Source organism: Anser anser (assembly GCF_964211835.1).
Source record: "Anser anser genome assembly, chromosome: 9".
Taxonomy (NCBI): Eukaryota; Metazoa; Chordata; class Aves; order Anseriformes; family Anatidae; genus Anser; species Anser anser.
In genome coordinates, this window is record NC_139729.1 from 9,690,768 (window position 1) to 9,700,941 (window position 10,174).

General features: G+C 37.2%; 1 long non-coding RNA gene across 1 annotated transcript in view; it reads right to left on the reverse strand.

Moving 5' to 3' along the window:
* Nucleotides 1–722: 722 nt before the first annotated feature.
* The window catches only part of LOC310904497, a 35,682-nt gene continuing 26,230 nt past the window's right edge, over nt 723–10,174 (reverse strand). The window contains exons 2-3 of the long non-coding RNA XR_014588401.1: nt 7,654–7,745; nt 723–5,966 (exon numbers count right to left, since the gene is read on the reverse strand). This is a non-coding gene — a long non-coding RNA (uncharacterized lncRNA). The remainder of the gene's footprint in view (nt 5,967–7,653; nt 7,746–10,174) is intronic.

Genomic DNA, 10,174 nt, shown 5'->3' on the forward strand with positions numbered 1-10,174 from the left:
ATGCAAGAAATGGAAGGTCCTGGGAGCTTTGATTAGAAAGTGAAAAACACTTCTCTGACACACTGAGATGAATCTTGGAAAACATCTTCTCAAATTTTCAAGTATGTATGGACTAATTTTCTTAAGTGCAATACTTCAAACACTGCATTGTTCTGCCTATGGCCAATGCTCATCCTCATATGTTTTGTGAGCAGAATAGATTAAGAGTGGCTCTTTTATATTTTTAATTTTACCTTAAACCACCAATGTTTTGGGAAGTCATCTGAGAAATCATAGGTGCACACTTTTCCTCCCGAGTCTTAAAGCAGTCTAGGATTTTCTGATAGAGAAATACAAAGCAATTTAGTTAAACACATAAGGGGCTCTAGGGAAGAGCTAAATGGAAGAAGCTGTTGCAAGCTGTTGTAAAGCTGCCTTTGAACTTCTCCAAGAGTTCTGCAGCACCTCTCTGTGAAAGACAATGATATTGTGATATAGAGAATTCCTTTCTGCAAAGATAACATGGGCTGATGTTACCTGAAACAAATACTGATTTTTATCCATTTATGCCTTGATGTTTGATCTCCTTTTGCCTAAAGGCTTCATTTTCAGGGAGTAGTACTTACCTACACATCAAAACCGAGAACCATTCAGAAAATGAAATATTGATTTTAGTGCCAACTTGACCAAGAAGCTGAGGTATTGAAGGGAAGTTTCTCCAGATATTTGACCTGTCCCATGGAACATAGGTTTACATTACTATGTGATCGATAGCAAAAAAAAAAAAAAAATTAATTTGATAAAAGCAGAAGTTCAGTGCTCATATAAATAAGACTTAGAAAGAAATATTGTTAATACTAAGGCTTTCTGACTAGCAATGTGCAGCTGATAATATCTATCATAGCTATCGCAAGGAAGTGAAGTCTGGGATTATTGAAAGTTTGAGATGGATACTGTAAATTAGGGGTACAGATCTCTGAAAACTAAGCCTGAACTTTGTATAGATTTGCCTAAAGGAGTCTTAGAAAGATGTTCTGATGTCAAAATAAGAAAACTAGTGCACAATATGTCAATGACTAAAGTCAAAGAAAATATTTTGACAAGAAGCAATTTTGCTTGTAGTTTTTGAGTGTAAGTATCTTCAAGTAAAATGTACCCATCCATTACATGATGCTTTCCTTGACCATGGTTTGTGAATGGGTCTAGGAACCTTTAGGTTTGAATATGCACTGGTGATTAGAGCAGATTTATAGTACTGCAGATTGTCAGTGACAGTAAACTGCAAAGAATAATCATTTAAAACGTCATTGCAATATATTTAAAACTAAGGTTTTTGTGTCTTGAGTGTCTTCAGTGTTAGATAACCTGTAAGGTCTGTGAACTGCAACTAAGCAATTCAAACTATATTCAAGGGGAGTACTGTATCCAAATGCAGACTTTTTTGTCAGCTTGTCACTGAAATGGTTGTTTGGGATGCTTTTTGTGGTAGAAGAATTTTGAATGTCATTGCTTTCAGAGTCATTGCTTGCCACTGAGTGGAAATAGTACTTTCAGTATTCACAGTTGTGCAAAATTATCTTATTGTTAATAACTTCCTCATTACAGTGAGAGGACACCAGCTCTGAACAGAGGTAATTTGGGGACAAAAAATGAGATATATCTGTTCAGTATATACCTGGGATGGATAAGTGCCAATTGGGCAAGTCCAACAGATCCTAGACAGCATCCAACCAACACAGGTCAATTTTCTTAGAAAAGCAAAGCTAGGAAAGCTTCAGCTTTATTTTGATTCCTAAAGTGATTAATCCTCTTCCTGTTCTAGCAAGTTATAGAAATATGCTTACTCAAAAAAATAAATCCTTTTTGATATGTTTTAGGAATTATTTAATAATCCTGGCTCCAGTGTGATATTCCATGGGACAGAAACTCAGAGACAAATGCTGTGTGTCAGTGCAAGGTTGTTTTTTGAAGTTGCCTGAAAAAATCAGATTAGACATCATAGACTGTGTCACTTTTCAGTGCACATTGTCAAACTTGCACATTTTTTGTTGCAAGCTTATTTGGCATTTTCTGTGCTGTTGTTTTTAGAAGTCATGCACTTCACTGATGGTAACTTTGAAGAAAAAAATTTTCCATAATAAATAAGTTTAAATTATAATCCAAGTTATTTCTTCTGCATTTTAAGTGATAACTTGGATAGCTGGTGGGTTTGAATAGTTGGCCATTTATTCCCTCTGGCATCATGAGAAGTGGCATAGCTGCGACGTGCCTCAGGTACCATTCACCTCCCCATGAACTGATTATGCAAATCTTGTGTTTAAAGCAAGTTTAGAAACTTAGAAAAGCAAAATAGGCTTGTATTGAGTGTATACATATCAGCTGTTAAAATTAAATTCTTCTAAAGTTAGAGTATGTAGAAAATGAGAGAGAGCGCGATTTCCATATCTTGTGTGTCACACTTACATCTGTTACCAAGAGTCTGTATAGAGGTGGACACTGACAATTCTTTCAGGCATGTTTTTCAATTTTCCCCCCTTTTTTTCATTTTTCCCCTCCTCAGCTACTTCACTGAGCTACTTCTCAGCTGGTTTTGTTTGTTTGTTTGTTTTTAACCAGATTAAAAACTTATGATTAGCTCTGTCATCCTCTAATATTTTAGGCCATATTTTTTGGCACCATTTCCTTCACTTCTTGGACATTTTTTGAGCATTAAATAAGATTATTGCAGCTTTCATACTTGCCAGGCCTGCCATAGGAACAATCCTTGGGGATAACTGTCTTGCAGTATTTGGAAACATATCCCTCTTGTGTCGCTAGATTGCAAGTTTCCAAGGATATCTTTGGATAGCTCCACTATTAGATTTGTTCAGAAAGTCAGAGAGGTCAGTGAGTGCATGGGAAAGAGGATCAGTAGAGGCAGCAAAGGCAACCATCTGTAATGATTCATTCCAGTAAGAGATTTCATCCTAATAAAAATTTTTCTGGAACCAGTGCTTGGACTGTTGCCATACAACTCTTTCAGGTATTAGAACCACATAACTAACAAAGCTTCTTGATCCCACTATGTATCTAATGCAATATCCACCTTATTTTACTGAAATTGGTGCATTTGATAAACTGGCTTGGAGGAAAGATTCTCCTGGAAGCATCAGGTCCTGAGCTGTCCCGGTGTTTGGTTGGGCGGCATATAGGCTGCAGGGCTACAAGGAGCAGGCAAGTGCAGATTGCCTTCCCTGCTGCTTTGCTTGAGAGTTGCCATGAGACTTATGGTCAAATATTCTGAGACATTGTCTAATATGCACCAGTACAATAGTAATGTGCTTTCTGCTGGAGGATGGAGGTGATAAATATTTATATTTAAGACAAGACTTATTGTTTAGTAATAGGATTGGCTTATAAGTTTGGTTATTACTGGAGACAGTGTGAAAAATCTGGCAAAGTAACTTAAGTGGTAAGTGGATTTTCTCTTGCATAAAATGACCATCTCTCTGTCAGCTATCAAAACTGTGAAAGCATGCTTGGAGACGCACCAAATATAACATTGCTATTAACTTCCTCTTAACTTAGCCATAATTGCTTCATGATCTGGAATGTACAACTCAGATTGGCTTACTGAGGGAACAAAAATCTTCTGTTCTTGCCATGTAGAATAAAATAATAGGGAGTAAATAACAGAAACGTTTCTAATTATTAGGAAGTTCCTCTTTCTGTGAAGACTTTCCAGTGGAAAGTAATAGATGCAGGTTTAAAACAAAAAAAAAAAAAAGAGATCACCAGTGTCCTGTGACAAGACATTTAGAAAAAATTGTTGTTTGAATCCAATCCACCCACTCATCCGTAAAACATGCAGTTAACTAGATCTTAAACAAAAGGCCAATAGCTGGACACTTAACGATTAGCAATAAAATTGGTCATGAATACTTTTTTCCCATTGTGTGGAAATTTATTTTTATTGTGAAACAGAATCAGAGGAGCTTTGTTTGTTTGTTTGTTTTGTTTTCAATGTGCATTTTTAAAATGCATTCATAGGAACATGCTACACAAAAATGCTTTGGGCTGCATCATTGCATCTGCAGTACCTTCCGTGATAAGCAAAGGCCATAAATACTGTTCTGGGGTATGGAGCCTTTGTTTCTAGATTTTTTTTTCCTTCTTTGAAATTGTATTGTGGGTCTTTGGGTCTTATTTTTAAACCTGTGATATACATGGTATATCAGGTGTAAGATTAGAAGGACTGCAGAGGGCATGGATTTTCAAATGACTTAAAGCTCTCGTGCTCATGGATTTTTTATTTGTACGTTAGTACATAAAAAGTACAAAAACAATTTTGAAATATCTTGGATGTTTTTGCTTGTGTTCCCTATAAAGTCCCATGGCAATTAATACAAAGACTCCTAAAAACTTCAGCAGAACTGTATCTTCACAGTTGAACTTCAGCAGAACTGTCCTTCACAGATGGGGAACAGTTTTATGTACCTGTAGTACTTAGCAAATGATGGATATTTGAACTAATCTCAGGCTTCACCACAATTTAGAAGTCCCATGCCCTCTGCCTAAGCCAGGGCAGATGTTCTATACCCAGGAAGATTTTCAGAATCCCAAAGGACTTTTCTACTATAATGTGTAAATGGACACTACAGGTTGCTTTCCCCTAATCTTTCTATGACCTCAGAGCACTTGCTAAGTTCCACATACATGTCACCACAAAATTAGCCATCCCAAACAAAGGTAGTTAGTGTCTACACAAGGTGGGATTCATCTAAACTGTGTTTGAATGTAGAAGGTGTGCATGTGGATGTCTGAGGCATTCGTCTGTGTTTCCTTTACAGTCAATGGAGAGAAATAGGGGAGCAGTTCATCTGTTTCAGATGTCTAACTCACTTTGAGAGGAATCGTGACCTAAAAATGTCTGATTATACTTGTTTTTCTTCCAAGCATTCTCTTTCTGAGGAGTAAGATGGGGTTTTGTTTTTGTTTTTTTGTTTGCTTGTTTTAAATGACAAAAGAAAGAGAAGGACGATGGGACAAAAAATTAGATTTCTGATCAAGAAATATATCTCAGTGTATTGATACACAGCACTCCCTAATCCAGCAATGAAAGCTGCACAGGTATGCAACTGTGATAATAACGTTATGATGACAGCAGAAGTGTTACAAACATTATATAACTGAACTTCAAGACCTTCCATTACTATGTGGCCATGAGTCCATAATAGTATTTTAAAAAAATAAAAAATAGGAGGGAACAATGAAAACAGTTTAATAAAAGTGTTCATATTTATGCCTAAACTGGCATCAGAGGTACAGTTTATCACAAACTTCAGGCAAGAAACCTTATAAAAACTGCAAGCTCATATACAGGCATGTAATGCTAGTAACCATAGGGCTTTATTTTATAAGCATTCACTTAACCACTGCACAACAAAAATGTAACACTCCACTATTGCTATTCTCGCATTTCATAACAGCGCACAGAGAATTCCATTATGATGTTCTCCAGAATTTATGCAATGTCTACATTTAAGAGAATATACAATGCACTCTTCTGCTGGCATGAAGTAAATTGTCACTTTCATGTTTATTGGACTCGGAAACAACTTTCTTGAAAGGGATCCCACGTTAACACTTGTGCTGAGTAGAGACTGTATCAGGAAATATGCTGTTACATCTTGGCTTGAAAAGAGAAAGCATGTGCATTTCTGGATCTGCTTTTTCCTGCCAGCAGTATTTGGTGTGAGATTATCTAATGTCCTTTTAAAGTGAGAAAACAATCCTATTGTAATCCTTTCTTATTGACTTAATGCCAGCGTACACCTCAGCTCCCCCACCTTCATGGGTATGGTGAAGATTAGGAGTCATCTTCTCTCATCCACAGGGTATGATAATGTGGGATTTCGAGAGGTTTAAACTCTTTTCATCTACATAGGCATCCCATACCTTCCATACCACAAACCACCAAAAGTTTAAATTCTCAGGCATGTGGCAATCTGTAATCAGATAGATTACATTTTGTTGTTTATAAAGCCCTCTTAAAAGTTTGCCCTTTTATAAAGATTGTTTTCAAAATAAGCTACTTAGATTTCAATCATAAACTTTGATTCAGCCAGACACGATTAGCTACTCATCAACCGTTAGTTCTTACTGAACTACATTTCTCAGCACTGTTGGGAGCCAACCTTCCTGTCCATGTAGACGACTACAAGTGGTTCAAAGACTTAAAGTGTCTTCTTAAGTTTGACTTATGCTAAACATAACGAGAGTTTTCTTGCTTCGAGTGTCTACTGAAATGGTTGCCTGTACTTTTAATCAAATTCTACATTCATTAGGTTACTTTCAACAATAATACATAATAATATCTAAGTTTTTAGCAGTTTTATTATTATTATTTTATAATTACAAAGGCTTTTAAGCATACCTGTCAAGCTAAATTCTGTAAATTCTGTACAGCTAAACTTCTTGTTCACTAATTAAACTGAGAAAAAAAAGGGCATAAGCATACTTCTCATTCTGGTCTTCTCTGCATTTTAACTGTGCAGTCTAGAATTCCCTTACAAAATAGAATCCTAGAATCATTATGGTTGGGAAAGACCTCCAAGATCATGTGGTCCAGCCATCACCCTACTACCAGTGTCACACACTAAACCATGTCCCTAAGCACCAAGTCCAACCTCTCCTGAGCACCCCCAGTGACAGTGATGCCACCACTTCCCTGGTCAACTCATTCCAATGCCTGACTGCTCTTCTCTGGACACATTCCAGGACCTCGATGTCCTTCTTGTACTGAGGGGCCCAAAACTGAACACAGGACTCGAGGTGCAGCCTCACCAGAGCAGAGTACAGGGGGACGATCACCTCCCTGGTCCTGCTGGCTACGCTATTTCTGATACAAGCCAGGATGTCGTTGGCCTTCTAGGCCACCTGGGCACACTGCTGGCTCATGTTCAGGCAAGCATCAATCGGCACCCCAAGATAAACATATATCAACAATTTACTAAACATGTAAACAGCCTGTTATGGTATATGTAGTTAATTTTAATCACAGAAGCAATTCTGCATAAAATTCATTTAGGTATATAAGCCTAAATTCAGAGAAAAATATCCTTTTATGCTTATGTTAAATTTCCTAAATGAAATCCTATGAGTGTTATATCACTGGAAGTGCAAGTATTAGGTCACTTCATATATTAGATTGTGAAAACATTCCCTTATTCCTACATGTCTGATCTGAATACTAATTTAGCAGTGTTATAAATATTGATTGCCTCTCTAAAAAATTGTATATGGTAAAATGTGCATAATTATAACTTTCATTAGGTCTGTGGGAGCTAGCGTGAGTTTAAGTATCTCCTAGATGGAGAGCAGATCAGTAGAGTCATTTGTTATGGAGGTTTCTAGGACTTTCTTAGCTTATACACAAAGCTGAGCTGAAAATAGTATGGGAGGAAACTACCAGAGAATCTAGATACATTCAACCACAATGAGTAAAAAAAAGACTTTGCAAGCTGAAAGTGTAAGTGTACTTCAGTATGTTTGAGTACACCTGTTTGTTACCCGCAGGTCTTCCTAAATACAATGGGCTTCTTTGTAGGTAAATCCTTTTTGAGGATCAAAGCTTAAATAACTTGGAATGTTCAGATTCATTCTACTAAATAATACATTAAAATTCTTTCTTACCAGAGTGGAATGCAGTGTAGCACAGCCTTTGATGAACAGCAGAAGGTTGTTCAACACCACCATTAAAGAGCTTCTAGCATAACATCTTGTGCCTACATAAGCAAACAATTTGTCAAGCAGGAAAGAAGAATTTTGGTTCTGTGCCATCTGCCTGTTTGAAATCTTGTCCCACTTGCAGCACAAAAGGCTTAATTCTGCACTTAACAGGGCAGGAGAAATTGTTGCCAAAATTGCTATCTCAGTTGCCACATTATTTGTTTTTATTACCATAGTTCTGCAAGGAGGTTTTACAGCTTTACACTCTCCAGAAAAAAAATATATGTGTAGATATAAATGCAGGCTGCCACAATAAAGCAGGCCCAAGAAATTTGAGAAGACTGAGGCAAAGCTGTTCTCATTTGCATATTCTTATTCTGAAAATCTGCATTTCCCTTGTTTAATATAAAATACCAGTGGGGAGGGATGTGTGGACAGTTATCTGTGGGGTCTTCAAACAGAAGCACAGAGAGAGACTGAAGAGAGATAGAGAGAGGGGTTTTGTTGCAGTCAATAGAAAATCTCCCATTTATAAAAATTAATGATCATTAATTTTATGACCATAGCATTCGTGGTCCATTGATCAGGACCACTGTGTGAAGCAGTGTATGAACAGAGCATAAGATGTTCCCGGTCCCAAGGAGCTTTCAGTTAAAGTGTAAAAGAAACAGAGGAGTTAAAAAAGATGAGAACATGAGTAAAATCTGCTGAGTCAATATGGCATGCAATTTACTTAAAAAAATATATTTGAAAATTCAATGAGCAGCTGAAGTAGCCGAGCGTGCTCAGCAGATCAAAAAAAATTGTTACTGTTAAGACATTAATCAGGAGTAATTTCAAGTTACAAGAACCTCTTGATGTCAGACTGTCCATGTCCATCCACTGGAAAAAGGTATGCAGTCCCTGCGCTATAGGAAACAGCACGAGTCTGTTAACAGCCAGCTTTGTATCATCTTCTTTTCACTCCTTGACCCACAAGTATGGTTAAAAAAACATACTCACCGAAGTTGTTTCTCAGGGTCATATTCATCAGTTGTTCCCTCCCTTGAAAATTTTTCTTGCTAAAACTGCTCAGTGATCATCTTTCTCTTGCTCTCCATTGCTTACTTTCCTGATCTGTTCATATTTCCCTACCCTCCTTTCTTATTTCTTTTCAGCAAGCAAAAAGCAGTGGGCAGTGATTGAGCCAAACATTTTTGCAAATGGCTGACCCCTTCCTCAGCACTCAGCTCACAGAAGAAATTGAAAAGACCTCCCAGACTGTGAAACAGGGAGACAGTAGAGAGACCCCTGGACTTCGTTATGGAAGAGTTTGACTATAGTCTGATTGTAATGAAATAAAGTAATGATTCTTGGAGGCAGGGTAGTGTATTGATCAGGTGCTGGTTTTCTTAGCTTGTACAGTTACTGCACTGCAGGGAATGCAACATTCTTCTCTCTCTTGAATGCTTTTTAACAGAAAGTACTGCAGACAATTCTCATAGACTATACACACTTCAAAGAAGTCTGTAGCACCCCTTATTCCACAGCACTTCAGCAACTCTTCTAACTTAGACTTGGCCTTGGAACACACTTGCAGCATAAGAGCCTTTTACAGCTCTGGCGCTTTGATACTACATAGCCTTACTGAACCACAACTGCTACCTTAGCAAGGAGGTCACACATTATCCTTTTGCCTGGTAAAACACAGGAGCTTGTGCATATATTGAGACTGCCCTCCTGATTCAAGGAACAAGTATTCTGCTCTTCTAATTGAGGACCACCTGTGAACTGTCTCATGTTGCAGAAGGATGCCAGGGCTGCACAATGGTTATCTGGTTTGAGAAGGACAAGTCCCAGAATGTGGTTTTGTCTTATTATTGTGACCCTATGAAGGGAGCAAAATTGATTTAAACTTCAGGCACTTAAGAGGTTTACACTTCGCTAATATTCTAATCAAGGTTTGACTCCATTTTATTTCTTTTTGGCAAGCAACTCATACTTTTCTGGTGCTGGTAATGCTGACATCTTTGGACCTTTACAGTCTTTTGTTCCATCTTTAGAGATCTATTACTTTTTCCTGTGGTATGCATATGATTTGAATGTCAAAAGTGATGAGAGAAACTCTGAAACAGACAAGGGCTCTAACTTAAACCAGCAAAAAAATACTTGTTAACAGTATTAAAAAGATCCAGCATTTAGAAGTCCTCAGTTAGGTACTTAAAAAATGGGAAGAGGCTTAACAACTGGGGCAGTTTAAAAAGTAGTATTTTGTATTTATTTGACTGTTTTGAATTCCTTGAGTACATAGGTGTCATACCATTAAGATTTTTTTCCCTACAGCTATGAGTGTAAGCAATTTTATTTATTTTTTTAACCAAAAGTGTATAGGACTTGTTAAATTGCATACTTTCACAAGCTGAAAATATTAAATATTGTGCAACTCAAAGTAAAATACTGGGAATTTACAAAGTTGAAATTAAGATCAAACTCTTCAGCTCAGCAT